Genomic DNA, 16047 nt, shown 5'->3' with positions numbered 1-16047 from the left:
TTTCGTGAAGGCGGGAATGTGGACTGTTTGATTACCACCAAATCGCCAGAGTGCAGACCAGGTGCTCAATAAGTATTTGTTGGAGAGAAAATGAGTAAATGAACACAAAATGATTTGTACGCAACAGGCAGCTGCCTCGTCACAGACTTGACTTGTGTTTGCTTTCAAGTTTTCTGTGTAGGAAACTGACCAGTAAGTGCAGGTAAACCTTGCCTGTGCTTATAGAACCCGAATATTCCTTAGGAAGCATTTACTCAAGAACACCAAGGAGTCGTTTGCATCAAAGGATTTGAGAAAATCTGAGCACAGATGGTGCCTGCGGTTGAGAGGACCAAGGGTAGCCCCAGTTGGGAGCAAGCCCTATTTATCACTAATGAAAGGAACCCAGAGCCATTCATTCACCTCAACAATTGGATCATGTCTTGGAACATTAGCAATACACCTATGTGCTTAGGACTGAGGGCACTGAAGTCGACTAGCTTCATTATCTGCTACTTGGCCTTGGGCAAGTTACTTAGCCCTTCTATGCCTCAGTTTCTCCATCTGTAAAATGGAGGGATAACATAGTATCTACCTCACCAGGCTGTTTAGAAGATCAAATGAATTATATGTGCCAAGACCTTAGAACAGTGCCTAGAACATACATAGTGACTGCTATACAAGTATTTGCTGCTTATTATAACACTATTTGGAAGACACCATTGTCTGAGGCAATCATAAGGCATTAAAAGCACCTTCCCAGACAGTAAACATTGATGATGGGAATAGGAACAGAAGAGGAGGAATAGGTTGGATGCTGCCAACAGGCAAGTGTGTGAGCACTTTTGCGCCCCCAGCCCCCATCTCTTACCTTAGCAAATTGCCAGAAATAGCCAGGGAATAAGGATTCTTTACTTCATAGGGAGTGGAGGGGCGAGGCGGACAACAAATGCTGGAAATTCAGGGCTCCAGGGCTATCATGTTATATGACTTGTAAATTTAGGCTAGAAGCAGAGCTCCAAGTGGGAGGGAGTCCACACACCTTGATGGTTATGACCAAAGGTTCTAGAGTCAGACTGGGTTCAAGTCCCGGCTGACCTATGTGTTCAAAGCTAAGTTAATAGTGTAACTAGAACCCAGCCCTGAGTGATAAGCTTTCCTCTGAAGGGCAAAAGTTTAGCTGGAATTGATATTCTAAGTTTTTTTTGAGTTCTCCCCGGAAGACCAATCCTGTGGTTGGGGTAACCAAGAGAACTGCCAGTGCAATTGGCTACTACGTGTGAAGAAGGAGACGTCTGCATTTTCTGAGTCTCATAAGGCTCAGGCTGGACTTGACTTCCAATTCACGCCCTCTGCTAGGAGATTTTGTGAGGGCATAACCTTACCACATATTCAAAGCACAGTTAAGCAACTTAGTTCCTGTTTTCGTCTGAAAAAAAAAACTTGGAAGGAAAATGTCATTTAATTAAAAAATAACGGGGGCACCTGGGTGGCTCAGTCGGTTAAGCGTCTGACATCAGCTCAGGTCATGAGGTCACAGTTCGTGAGTTCGAACCCCACATCGGGCTCTGTGCTGAATGCTTGCCCAGAGCCTGGAGCCTGCTTCAGATTCTGTATCTCCTTCTCTCTCTGCCCCTCCTCCACTCGCGCTCTGTCTCACTCTGTCTCTCAAAAATAAATAAATGTAAAAAAATGTTTTTTAAAAATAAAAAAATAACAAAGTCCATGAATCTTATATACATTTTTGCAACTATTCAAGACCAAGGAGACTGAATCCTGGAGGCTCTGGCCAGTCATACTTTCTTAAGAGAGTTAGGATCCTGGCAGAAAACAAAATATACTATCATTCTTAGAAGGAAATGTTAACAAATGCTTTGCCAAACAGATATTGGAATTGAAAGATAGTGGTCACTCTCACCAATCATATATGAAGTTTAAAAGAATAGTAAAAAACAATTTTCCCAGGAAATCTTTAAACAAAATCATAAAAGGAATTTGAGACAGTACAGTAAATTGTCTCTGTGGTTTTAAAATGGAAAAAATAGATACATTAAAATATCTTCTATATACAACTTAGATATAATTTACAATTTAGATGAAAGTTATAATTAAATAGTAGGAGATGTGAAATCCTTGCTTTTGGAGAATAGAAATGATTTAAGATTTTCACAATTACCACCAATTGTGTATGTTTTCCTGATGTGTGCTCCAGTGTTCTGGAACATTCCTGCAAGAATCTTCCCAAGACCAGGCATTTCTTTCCCTGCAGTATGGGTAGAGTGCTGGGCTGGGTCAGCATCCAGGGGGTTTAGACTGCATTCAGCCACCAACCAGCTGGACTGCCTGGAATGATCTTCCTGCCATTCTCCTCTGGCAAACTCCTACTCACCTTTCAAGACTCAGCCCAAATGCCAGGTCCTCTGGGAAGCCTTCAAGGACTCCCCCAGAGAGTCTCCGCGTTCTCACACATTTTGCTCATATGTCTTTTATAGTTTTTCATGTTTCAGAACTTTGTTTTCCTAGCACCTAGTACAATACTTGACTAAGGGAATGATTAAATGAATGAACGAGTTGTGTGGCCCTAGGCAACTCATGTAACTTCTCTGGTACTGCATTTTCTTCATCTGTAAGAGGAAGACACCGGCTATTTCTCAAGGTCCCATCTGGTTTGAATGCTCCTTGAATACATACATATTCCGTTACAAATATTCTGCCCAAACCTTTTCCTGGGGTAGGGCAGACAGAGCTGCCTCTGGGGTTCTGCCATATCCCTTTTGTACCCTCTCCACTCTTCTGACTCCCCCACACATCCTGGCTATGGCTTGTCCACAGGCCTGTGCACTCAACTACTTGTCAATAGCGTCAAAGTTAAGACATAGAGCCTGGAGACAGACTGGGAGTTCAAATACTGGCTCTAGCACCTATCAGCTATATGACTTTGAGAATCTTATTTAACCTCTCAATTCCCTAATTTTAAAATAAGGATGATAATAATCGTAGTGACTCTACTTCACAGTATGTCTAGCACAGGCTCTGACTGTGTTAGACTGTGTTCAGATGGATCCAGCCTTAAACAACCTGCACAGCCATACTGAACACAGGATACCTTCCCACCTCGCCTCCCTCCAGTGCTGAGGCTGTTGTATCCATTGACTGTTATTTCTGAGAATAAATAAAATAAGGGCTTAATAAAAGAGGCCCTCCCACCAGAAACTTTAAATAACGCCTTGGGAGTGGGGCAATTCAGGTAGCTGAAGTCCAATCCCGAGTGGCTCACCTTAAGACAGTTTCCAAGCTCGGTTGATTTCACTTTGGCAACGAATGACCAGGCTTTGGCACCTACTCTTCCTGGTTTGTGAACAGAATACATGTCTACTTATTATCAGAAAATAATATTAGGTGGTTTCTCAAGATTTATAATAATCTGGTCACATATGTCACTTAAGAAACTATTAATTTTTTTTAATTTTTTAACGTTTATTTATTTTTGAGAGAGAGAGAGCATGCGCGCATGAGAGGCGGAGGAGCAGAGAGAGGCAGACACAGAATCTGAAGCAGGCTCCAGGCTCTGAGCTGTCAGCACAGAGCCTGACATGGGGTTCGAACTCACAGAGTGCAAGATCATGACCTGAGCCGAAGTCAGAGGCTTAACTGACTGAGCCACCCAGGCACCCCAAAACTATTATTTTTAATAATAGTATTTAACATTAGAGTAACACTTCATACATTTTCCCATAAATCACTTCATAAGGTTCTCACAGCCTCAAGTGAGGTGGGTAGAGTGATATTATCTGTCCTATTAAAAGACTAATCACTATTTTGTTGTATTTGGAAGCATCTAACACATATGATTCGGGGCAATTCTTTGGAAACTCACATAAATATTGATGAACTGGTAGTATTCTCTGGGAAAGTGAGAGAGTTACTCAGATTTTCTTCATCAATTTCCCGGAATCTAATTGTAAATCTTGGATGACGTTAGAGTCTAAGGATGATAACTTACCTTAAATGGATCTATAGCTTAGAAATTGCTACTGTCACAGATAATGTATTACTTCACTTACTCCGAGAATATAAGGCAAGTGACTTTTGTAATTCACAGAGCAAAGTAGAAATAGAGACATACCAAGCACACAAATTAGTTAAATGACATACTAAGAGTCCCTCTGAAACACAAAGCTATTAGGAGCTCTGCAGACCTTCTCTCCTATATGGAGATGAGCATGGTGTTTGGTCACAAATTACAATTCTACCGGACAAGGGACCTGGTACAGAAAGAATAATCTTCACCAAGCAAGTCACAATTGTAGTCCCAATCCTCTCTCGTGATTCGTTACATTGATGTACCTCTGGCTTTTAAGAGAATGCTCAACAACAATTAAAGGTGATGTCTTAAAAATATAAATTTCTGGATAGACACGGGTATAGACATGCAATAGATATCAATATATAATAGCTGGATTTTCTGTCTTGAATTCTGAACAAGTATTCGTTTGCTGGTAATCTTACTTGAGAGAAAAAGAACTGGATCAACTCAGCACTGAATGCAATTCCTGTGAAGCTTTCTTATTCCTGAGAACAAGGGAGGTAAGCAATCTTTGTTTATTAAACAGATTGATGGAGTAACATTTAGGAAAAATTACAGGAGTAAGCAGATGAGAAATGGGAGAAAAGCCACATGGGTAAGAAAAAACATGAGTTTTCACCACATAACTATGACACATAAAGGAAAATTCCTTTGGGACCCCCATGGGTCACTTGATTCAACAACAGTGATTTAGTTTCCATTCGGCAAGGGTTCTAAACTTTGGGAGTACAGGGAGTTTTATGACATATGGCTCGCAGCACCAGCTGTGACAGAAAGAAAAAGGGCTGTTGATAGAATAATTCTGACTAAGATAATGAGCTCCGTAGCTGGCTGCATCTAATAGCCTCACAGGAAACTTTAGGATGGAAGTTAGCCAACAAGCCCATCTTCATTTGCCCTTTCCTTTGAGTTGGCACAAACGGTCGACACTTATTTATTTCTCTGAAAAATTAATTCCTTTAAAAAAAATTTAATGGAGTCCTTTTCATGGTAGACCAGCCTATATTTCAAACTAGATAAAAGCTTCAAAATCACTTTCTATCTTGCTGGCTTGTTCCATCTCATCCTTGGCCTCATTATGTCATCCTGGGTGCTATGTGGTGACTACTGGAGGCGGAGAGACTCATCACACTGGAGCCATTTGAGATGGGAGTACAGGAGAGAAACAGCCCACAAGGAACTCTGTATCCGTGTGAAGGGTCTCGTCCAGCAGACTAGGAATAAGCAATAGCAAGCCACAGATGCTTTCTAATTAGGAGTGCTATAGAGTGAATCTTTGTGTCCCCTCAAATTTCATACGTTAAAATCCTAACCCCCAACAAAATGGTATCAGGAGGCGGAACCTTTGGGAGGTGATTAGATCATATGGTCCAGGTCCTCATGAACGGGATTAGTGCCCTTACAAAAGAGGCCAGGAAAGCTCCCCTGCCCCTCCGGCCATATGCCGTGATGGGGGAAAGACAGCCCTCGGTGAGGAAACAGGCACTCCCGAGGCACCCAATCTGCTGGTGATACGATCTGGGACGTTCCAGCTTCCAGAACTAAGAGAAATAAATGTTTGTTGTTCGTAAGCCATCCAGTTTATCGTATTTTTGTTATAGCAGCCTGAGTGGACAAGGACAAGGAGTGTGGCATAATCAGATCCGTGCTTCAGAAAATCACTCTGATGAGAACATGGAGGACAGACTAGAGGGGAAAGACAATAGGGGCGCCTGGGTGGCTCAGTCGGTGAAGCGTCCGACTTCCGCTCAGGTCATGATCTCGCGGTTTGTGAGTTCGGGTCCTGCATTGGGCTCTGTGCTGACAGTTCAGAGCCTGGAGCCTGCTTTGGATTCTGTCTCCCTCTCTCTGCCTCTTCCCCAGCTCACCCTCTGTCTGTCTCTCTCAAAAATAAATAAACATTAAAAAAAATGTTTTTTTAATTAAAAAACAGAAGGGAAAGACAATGGACCTCACTCTATCACTTGGAAAATTCTGTAAGAGGGCTGAGGGGAGAAATGCTGAGAACCTGAACTAAGCCAGTGGCTCTGGGGAGAGAAAAACAAACTCAGAACATTGAGTCATTAGGTCCTGTTCATTTTCTGTCTGACGTATCTACCAATTTAGTCAAATGTCCCAATAATGTCCTTTATAGCACTTTGTTTTCCCACAGTACCAGATCCAGTTCAGGATCACCTTTTACATTTGGTTGTTGTGTCTCTTTAGTCACTTTTAATCTGGAACAGTTCATCAGCTTTTCATTATCTTTCATGACATTGACATTTTTTAAAAGCACAGGTCAGTTCTTTTATAGGCTGTTTCTTAATCTTGGTTTGTCTGATGTCTTCTCATGATTAGATTCAGGTTATGCATTTCCAGCTGGAACACCACACAAGCAATGTCATGTCCTTCACAGGGTCACATCTGGAGGCCACATGATGTTGGCTGCTCCTCATTAGTTACGTTCATCTTGATCATCCAGTCAGGGTATTGCCTGGTTTCTCCACTGTGTAGTTACTATTTTCCCCTTTGTGACCAATAAGCAATCTGTGGAGAAATACTTTAAAACCATATAAATGTTCTGCTCTTCAGGCAACTTTCCTCCCCAGACTGAGGCTTCTCTGATGATGCTTGTCCAGATCAATATTTACTATGATGGTTACAAAGTGATGATTTTTCTAGCACTTCCATTTTTAACTGGACATATTACTTCTGGAAATAAGGGATTCTAGATCTCAGTCTAGACATCAGTCTAGATCTCTGTGATTTTGTGACCAAATTCTCCTTGTAGTGCTCTGTGGGACTTCCAAGAAGCGTCCTTAAAAGCACAGGGGTAAGGGGCAGGTGTTCAGTTCCAGCAGCTTCCTGCTGCCTATAGGCTGAAGGTCTGTCTGTCAACTTAGACCGTCTTGGACCTTGCAAATGAAATCCTCAAATAGCAGATGCCTGAGCAGAAAAATAGAAACTTGGGTCCCTGCTGACACAATGAAGCTTCCACAGCAGCCTTAGACTGCCTATGTTCAGACTTGTACCTTGTTTAAGCCACTATTTGGGGAGTCTTTATTACAGATGAACAAAAATTTCTAGGTAGATACATACATAGTAGTTGAATCCTTGGAAGAAGTATGTGCAGCCTCCTCAGAAGAACTCTTTTAAGAGAGTTAGAGCCCTGGGGAACACTGAAAATTACTGGGTAGAAGAGTGATCAGTGTAGAAGGTCTGAGAAATCAAACATCGGGACAGAGTGGTCCCTCCAAAATCAAGGAAAGAAAGAGGTTTAAGGGAAAATGGAATGACCAGCCCAAATGTCATAAGAAAGCCAAAGTCAGGGGCGCCTGGGTGGCTCAGTTGGTTAAGCGTCCGACTTCAGCTCAGGTCACGATCTCGCGGTCTGTGAGTTCGAGCCCCGCATCGGGCTCTGGGCTGATGGCTCAGAGCCTGGAGCCTGCTTCTGATTCTGTGTCTCCCTCTCTCTCTGCCCGTCCCCCGTTCATGCTCTGTCTCTCTCTGTCTCAAAAATAAATAAACTTAAAAAAAAAAAAAAAGAAAGCCAAAGTCAAATAAAGTAAGAACTGAAGAGCCTCCATTGAATTGGCCATAAGAAGTCTTTGCTTACCTATCAAAAGAAATTGTACTAAAATGGAGAGGGAAACTTAGACGGCAGGAAGGTGAGATACAAGCCTTAAGTTTAGTTGACTCTTCTGTAAAGCTTGTTAAGAAAAAGAAAGAGAGAGAAAGAAAGAAAAAGCAAAGGAAGGAAAGAAAGAAAGAAAGAAAGAAAGAAAGAAAGAAAGAAAGAAAGAAAGAAAGACCTGGTAATTAACCCTCAAGCTATACATTGAAGACAAAGACAAAATGTCTTGTTTACCCTGTTCTCCAGCAATTCATGCACATTTGGCACATAATAAGCAGTAAATAAATATTAGCTAAATGCAAACTACACGGAAAAAGTCTCTTCCCTCGGAGAACTTTGAGAGTAGGAGGCATGTAGAAGGGTGTTTTTTTAGGATACAAGATTTTTTTTTCGGGTTTAATGTATTAGGTATACAGCTCTAGGAGTTTTGACAAAGGTACACAGTCATATAGTAACCACAACGAATGTTAAAAGTTCCCTTGTGTCCCCTTCTCTTACTGCCAATTTTTGACAATCACCTATCTAATACCTATCTCCACAAACTGACTTCTTCGGAATACCATGTGAATGGAATCAAACGAGAGCCTTTTGTGTCTGGATTATTTCATTTAATATAATGCTTTTGAGATTTATCTATGTTTTTCCATGTATTCGTAGTTTATTCCTTTTTATCGGTGACTAGTCAGTAGTCCGCTGTAGAGATACATCACAATTTGTCCATTTATTTCGCAGTCGATGGATATTGGGATGCTTCCAGTTTGGGGCATTTATAGATAAAATGCTATAAACATCTGTGTACAGACCTTTTTTTTTTTTCAACGTTTATTTATTTTTGGGACAGAGAGAGACAGAGCATGAAGGGGGGAGGGGCAGAGAGGGAGGGAGACACAGAATCAGAAACAGGCTCCAGGCTCTGAGCCATCAGCCCAGAGCCCGACGCGGGGCTCGAACTCACGGACCGCGAGATCGTGACCTGGCTGAAGTCGGACGCTTAACCGACTGCGCCACCCAGGCGCCCCTGTGTACAGATCTTTATGTGAACACATATTTTCATTTCTCTTGGTAAATCCTTGGGAGTGGGAAGGATATAAGTTGATAAGAAACTGCCAGAATTTTCCTAAGTAGCTGCATCATTTTGCCTACCAACAAAATAGGAGTTCTTGTTGCTTTGCATCACCCCATCATTGTCAGTCTTTAAAAGTTTATCCATTCTGGTAGATTCACAGTGATATCTCATTCTGGTTTTAGTTTACATTTCCCATAGCATTTGTGTTCTGCTAATTACATTAAGCATCTTTTCATATGTTAATTTGTCATTTGTACCTCTTCTTCTTCGGTGAAGTGCCTTTTCAATATTTTTGCTAATTTTTTTGCAACTCTTTTTTTCTGTTTTAGTTTTTAGAGAGAGCATGCAAGTAGGGTAGAGGAGCAGAGGGAGAGAGAGAGAGAGAGAGAGAGAAAGAGAGAGAGAGAGAATCCCCAGCAGGCTCCATGCTCATCATGGAACCCACTGTGGGGCTCAATCCCATGACCCTGGGATCATGACCTGAGCCGAAATCAAAAGTTGGAGGCTCAACCCACTGAGCCACCCAGGTGCCCCATTTTTTGCAACTTTTACTGAGATATAATTGACACACAACCTTGTTCAAGTTTAAGGTACAACACGTTGATTTAATATGCTTATATAACATGAAAGGATTAACACTCTAGTGTTAGCTGACACTTCCATTACCTCACACAATTACCATTTCTTTTTTGTGCTGAGAACATTTTACATCTATTCTCTTAACAACTCTCAAGTACATAATACAGTATTGTTGATTATAATCACCATGCTGTACATTAGATCCCCAGAACTTGTTCATCTTGTAACTGGAAGTCTGTACCTTTTGATCAACATCTCCTATCCTTCACTTCCCCGGCCCCTGGTAACCACCATTCTTCTCTCTGTTTCTGAGTTCTGCCTTTTTAGATTCCACATGTAAGTGATATCATACATACTATTTGTCTTTCTCTGTCTGACTTGTTTTACTTAGCATAATGCCCTCAAGTTTCATCCATGCTGTTGCAAATGACAAAATTTCCTCCTTTCTCATGCCTGAATAATATCCCATTGTGTGTATGTATGTACATATGTATGTGTATATATATATGTATATATACATACCACATCTTCTTCATTCATCCACTGATGACATTTCAGTTGTCTCCATGGGAGGGCAGATATCTCTTCAAGATTCTGATTTAATTTCCTCTCTCTACAGAGAGAGAGAGAGAGAGAGCCAGAAATGAGATTGCAGGAATTATATGTTAATTCAGGTTTTAATTTTTTGAGGAAGTTCTATATTGTTTTCCATAGTGGCTAAACCAGTTTATAGTCCCACCAACAGTGCACAAGTGTTACTCTTTCTCCACATTCTCACCAACACTTGTTATGTCTTATCTTTTTTATGACATCCAGTCTAACAGGTATGAGGTAACATTTCATTGTGGTTTTGATGAATAGTAATGTTGAGCCCCTTTTCATGTACCTGTGGCCATTTAAACATCCTCTTTGGAAAATCGTCTCTTTGATTCCTATGCCCATTTTTAATTGGGTTGTTTTGTTTTTGCTTTTTGGCTTGGTTTGATTGTTGTTGTTTATTGTTGTTGTCTTCTATTGAGCTGTGTGAGGTCTGTATATATATTTGTGATATTAACCCCTTATCATATATATGATTTGAAAATATTTTTCCCATTCAGTAGGTTTCCTTTTCATTTTGTTCATTATTTTTTTCCATGCAGATAGTTTTTAGTTTGATACAGTCTCATTTGTTCATTTTTGCTTTAGTTGCTTGTGCAAATTTTGGTGTCCTATCCAAAAAAAATTATTGCCAAGACCAATGTCAAGGAGATATTCCCCTGTTTTCTTATAGGAGGAATTTTAAGGTTTCAGGTTTTGTGCTTTAGTCTTTAATCCATTTTCAGTTAATTTTCATGAGTCGTGTAAGATAGAGGTCCAATTTTGTTCCTCTGAATGGGACTATTCAATTTTCCCAACACCATTTATTGAAAAGACTATCCTTTTCACTCTATTTTTGACTCCCTTGTCAAATATTAGTTGACTAAATATGCACAGGTTTATTTCTGGGCTCTTGGTTCTATTCCATTAGTCTATGAGTCTATTTTTACATCAGTACTGTTTTGATTACTACAGGTTTATAATATACTTTGAAGTCAGGAATTATAATGCCTTCAGCTTTGTTTTTCTTTCCCAAGATTGCTTTGGCAATTTAGGGTCTTTTGTGGTTTCATACAAATTTTAGGATTGTTTTTAATATTTCTGTAAAAAATGCCACTTGAATTTTGAATGCAATTACATTGAATCTGTAAACGACTTTGGGTAGTATGGACATTTTAACAATAGTAATTCTTAAGACCCACAGACATGAGATAACTTCTCATTTACTTGTGGCTTTGTCCATTTCTTTCATCAAAGTCTTACAGTTTTCAGTGTATGTATCTTTCACCTCTTTGGGTAAATTTATTCCTAAGTATTTCATTGTTTTGGTGCAATTGTAAATGGGATTGTTTCCTTTATTTATTTTTCAGATATTTTGTTGTTAGTATATAGAAATGCATTTGATTTCTGTGTGTTGATTTTGTATCCTGAAATTTTAATGAATGCGCTGATTAGTTATGACAGTTTTTTGGTGGCATCTTTAGGGTTTTCCATATATAAGATGATATCTGCAAACAAGACAATTGCACTTTTTCCTTTCTAATTTGGAAGGCTTTTATTTCTTTTTCTTGCTTGATTGTTCCGGTTAAGACTTCTAATATTATGTTGAATAGGAGTGGTAAAAGTGGGCTCCCTTGTCTTGTTGCTGATCTTAAAGGAAAGGCTTTCAATTTTTCACAGCTAAATATGATGTTAACTATGGGCTTGTCATATATGGCCTTTATTAAGTTGAGGTATGTTCCTTCCATACCCAATTTGTTGAGAGTTTTTATTACAAAAGAATGTTGTATTTTGTCAAATGTTTTATCTGCAACTACTGGGATGATCATATTTTTATCTTTCTTTCCATTAATTTGGTGTATCACGTTTATTGACTTACATATGTTGAACCATCCTGACATCCCAAGATCAAATAAATCCTACTTGATCATAGTATACAATCATCTTAATGTACTGTTGAATTTGATTTGCTAATATTTTGTTGAAAATGTTTGCATTTATATTCAACAGGAGTTTTGGCCTATAGTTTTCTTTTCTTGTAGAATTATACAAATTTTTTTAAACAATTTTTTAAATGTTTTATTTATTTTTGAGAGAGAGAGAGAGAGAGCGCGCTAGTGGGAGAGGAGTAAAGGAAGAAGGAGACACAGAATCCAAAGCAGGCTCCAGGCTCTGAGCTGTCAGCACAGATCCTGACATGGGGCTTGACCTCGGGAACAGTGAGATCATGACCTAGGCAGGAGTTGGACGCTTAACCAACTGAGCCACCCACGTGCCCCTACAAATTTTAAAAATTAAGTTGCTTGTTGGGTTTTTCTGAGTTGTGAAACTATATGATCTGGATTCAAGTATTTTAATAGATATATGTTTTTCAAACATTTTTTCCAAGTCTCTGGTTTGTTTTTTCATTTTCTTTTTAATTTTTAATGTTTATTCAGTTTTTTGAGAGAGAGAGACACAGAGCATGAGTCGGGGAGGGGCAGAGAGAGAGGAAGACACAGAATGTGAAGCAGGCTCCACTGTGCCGTTAGCGGAGAGCCTGACATGGGGCTCGAACTCATGAAGCATAAGATCATGACCTGGGCCAAAGTTGACGCTTAACCAACTGAGCTACCCGGGTGCCCCTGTCTTTTCATTTTCTTAACAGTGTTTTTGAAAATCAAAAGTTTTAGATTTTTGACAAAGTCCATATTTATCAGCATTTTCTTTTATACTTCATACTTAAAAAAAAATTTTTTTTTAATCTTTATTTATTTTTGAGAGAGAGACAGCGTGTGAGCAGGGGAGGAGCAGAGAAAGAGGGAGACACAGAACGTGAAGCAGGCTCCAGGCTCTGAGCTGTCAGCACAGAGCCTGATGCGGGGCTTGAATTCACAAACCGTGAGATCATGATCTGAGCCGAAGTTGGACGCTCAACCAACTGAGCCACACAGGCGCCCTTCTAGTTCATACTTCTGTGTCCTATCTAAGAAATCTTTTTCTAATCCAAAGTCCTGTGTTCTCTTTCAAAATGTTATAGTTTTGTATTTACATTTGGAGAAAGATTTTACTTCTGTGGAGAGGACAAAAGATTTAAACATATTTATCGTGAGAGAGAGGGAGAGATGGAAGGTATGTGATATAGTAAGTTTGCAAAAAGAGGTAGGAGATTAGAAAAGCAGTTTATAATGACAAAAATGAATCCTTCTCCTGCTGAAACATAAAGGAAAGAAATTAAAACAAAATTTGTAAGTAGAGGAGTGAGAAGTTAAAGGGTCATATACCTCTTGATGACCATTTTCTTGAAGCAAGAGACAAGATCATCTGTTAACAGGAGGGTCACAGGGCTGAGTAATAGGTTGGTGAAGAACAACTAAGATCTGGAACATATGTTATGAAGAATGGAGAAGAGACCTAACCAGTAACAAATAAAAGAGAAGCTAAATGATGTTAAGGGCCCAGGTGAGTCTGGAAACCTTGAAATTGTAGTTGTTCCCATTGCACAGTTGGGCAATTTTCCTTAGTTGTATTGCCCAACATCAACAGTGTAGGAGTGCTGAAGGCCAACACAAGGAATGGTTGGCAGTAGAAAGGATGAATTCACTGAGAAACTGATGAGATGCTGGAGTTCTGGTTAGACAGGAAAGGAAATGCTTCCACTAGAGACTGATAGAATGAGACGAAAAGGAAAGGCTGCAGGAACCAGAGGTCTGGGTAAGGTTGAAGAGAAAACCTCAAATCCAATCATTATTTTGTACTTTGTGTTTGTGGGATCAAATTACATATCCTCTATATCAGTTAGGATGCATTTTATTGTAAGTAAAACCTACCCAAATGAAAATTACTTAAATAATGGACATATGGGTTTCCCCTCCCCCCCCCATTTTCTCACATAACAGGAATCATAGGAAGCTCTGGGAATGGTTAGACACGTAGCACAACAATATCAGAATTCTGGGGCAATATCTCTCCTATGTCTTGGCTTACACTCCCAATTGCAAAATGGCAACCAGAGCTCCAAGCATCACATCTTCTCATGGCCATATTCAAAGGTAAGAAGGAAGTAAAGGGTTTTCTCTCATGTGTCTCTCTCTTAACTTAGAGAAAAATGTTTCCTAGACATTTTCTCCCCGCTAGATTTCCCTCAGTTCCCATTGGCCAGACCTGAGTCACCTACCATACTACATGTCAGGCTAGAAAATCAAGTGACAGAGTTTCCAGTTTCAATAATAGGTGATGGTTTTGCCAGCTCAGTGGAAGGACTGTTGAGTCTTCAACTAGCGGTGTCTGTCATATCATGCTTTTAGACAATACCTTAAAAGGACAAAACCTACAGTCATGAAAAGGACCTCAAATACAGTTCCTGGCCTTTAGGAGAGGCTATACCTTAGTCACATAGTTATATACATAATTTCAGGGCCTGCTTTGGGGCCCCTGGGTGGCTCGGTCAGTTAAGCATCCAACTCTTGGTTTCAGCTCAGGTCATGATCTCACAGTTAGTGGGCTGGAGCCCCACGTTGGGCTCTGTGCTGGTAGTGCAGAGCCTGCTCGGGATTCTCTCTCTCCCTCTTTCTCTGCCCCTCCACCACTCACATTGTCTCTGTTTCTCTGAAAATAAATAAATAAACTTAAAAAAAAGAAAAGAAAATCGCCTGCTTTTAAGGAGCTTACAGTCTAGAAAGGAAACAGAAATTCGTTATCACAATATATACCATCCTATAGGATATAGGACTTATGATAGGACTCCTATATTATAGGAGCAGTGAAGAAAGCAACTAATTCCAACCTGACATATTCATCAGAGGATACAGTGTTTGAGTTGACCCTTGACAGATGATTAGAAGTTCACCCAGGAAAAGGACATTTTAGACTTAAGACAACAGAAAGCAGAAAAAGTTAAGATTCGGAAGTTGTTTATTTTTGAAATGTAAAAAAAAAAATCTCCCTTTTCATTTGGCAGTAGTTTTAGAGGCAAGGGCAGGAGGCAATAGGGCTACTGAGGCGAGCAGGGACCTTGTGTGGAAGACAGAATAAAACAGCAAGGAAGATGGACTTTATTCTGCACACAATGGGGAGCTATCACAGGTTCTTAAGAGGCAAGTAAATAATAAATCCGTTTTAAAAGGATTTCACTAGAGGCCACATGTAGAGGGAAGAGTTTAAAGACAGGGACTAGTTAGGAGATTTTTCCATGATTATGGCTAAAGGGTATGAATATCAATACGGGCCATGGCAGTAGGAAGGGAAAGAAGGGGATGAATGCAAGAGCCATTTCACAGGGCAATGAAGGGAAAACATTACCACCGTAGGATTCCTGTCTTTGCAAAATACTACCCCTGAACCAGCGTTTGGAGACATAAGCCATGGAGTAAATCCTGCTGTCATTGGTGTCACTTTTCCCCAATGCCAGTTAGAGTAATGTTCTAGTAACTATGCGAACAGTCCATGACCATCAGAAGTCATTATTCCTTAAAATATCCATCTAATGAAAAAAGCTACCATGTATTAAGTACCTACTATGTGTCAGTCACTGCACTAGTGTTTCATGTATTTTTCCTGCAGATGTTTACATCAATCCAATGAGGAATAATTTCTTCCTTTATCAGGTTTGGAAAATGAATCCCACTGAAAGGAAATAAATTACCTCGCCTCACTCAAGACTTCCCAAGTCCCATCTCCTTGATGGAGATTACGATGGAAAGGCCCCAAATCCTTTGAAACTTTACTGAGACATTTGCCTTTTCAGAACAGTTAAATTTCTACTATCTTTTCCCTTTACTTAAAAAAATCCTCCTCCTATCTAATCTCTTGGTTTTCTTATTCGTATACATCCAAATACGTTGCAAATCTTCCTGAAGAAATAATTTCAGCATTAGACCTTTCACTTGATTTCCTTGACTTTATTCCACAGTCATATATTAGATAATGCCCTTAAATTGACTCCACATGCTGAACTTCTAGCCTTTGTATTTCAGATTCATTGTGTTTCACATGATTATGTGAGGTCAGTTATCTACCTGGTAGATAACAGGTCGGTTTCAAACATACTGCCATCTCTCTCTGTCTCAGTGTTTGGACAATGATTTGAATCATTTATTGCATTTTGCCCTTTTTAAAAAATATATATTTATTTAATTTTGAGAGAGAGAGAGAAAGCGAGGGAGGGAA

Source organism: Herpailurus yagouaroundi, unplaced genomic scaffold, assembly GCF_014898765.1.
Source record: "Herpailurus yagouaroundi ecotype Mexico unplaced genomic scaffold, PumYag 186, whole genome shotgun sequence".
NCBI lineage: Eukaryota > Metazoa > Chordata > Mammalia > Carnivora > Felidae > Herpailurus > Herpailurus yagouaroundi.
The sequence above is the reverse complement of the archived record's forward strand: the minus strand, read 5'-3'. Positions refer to the sequence as shown.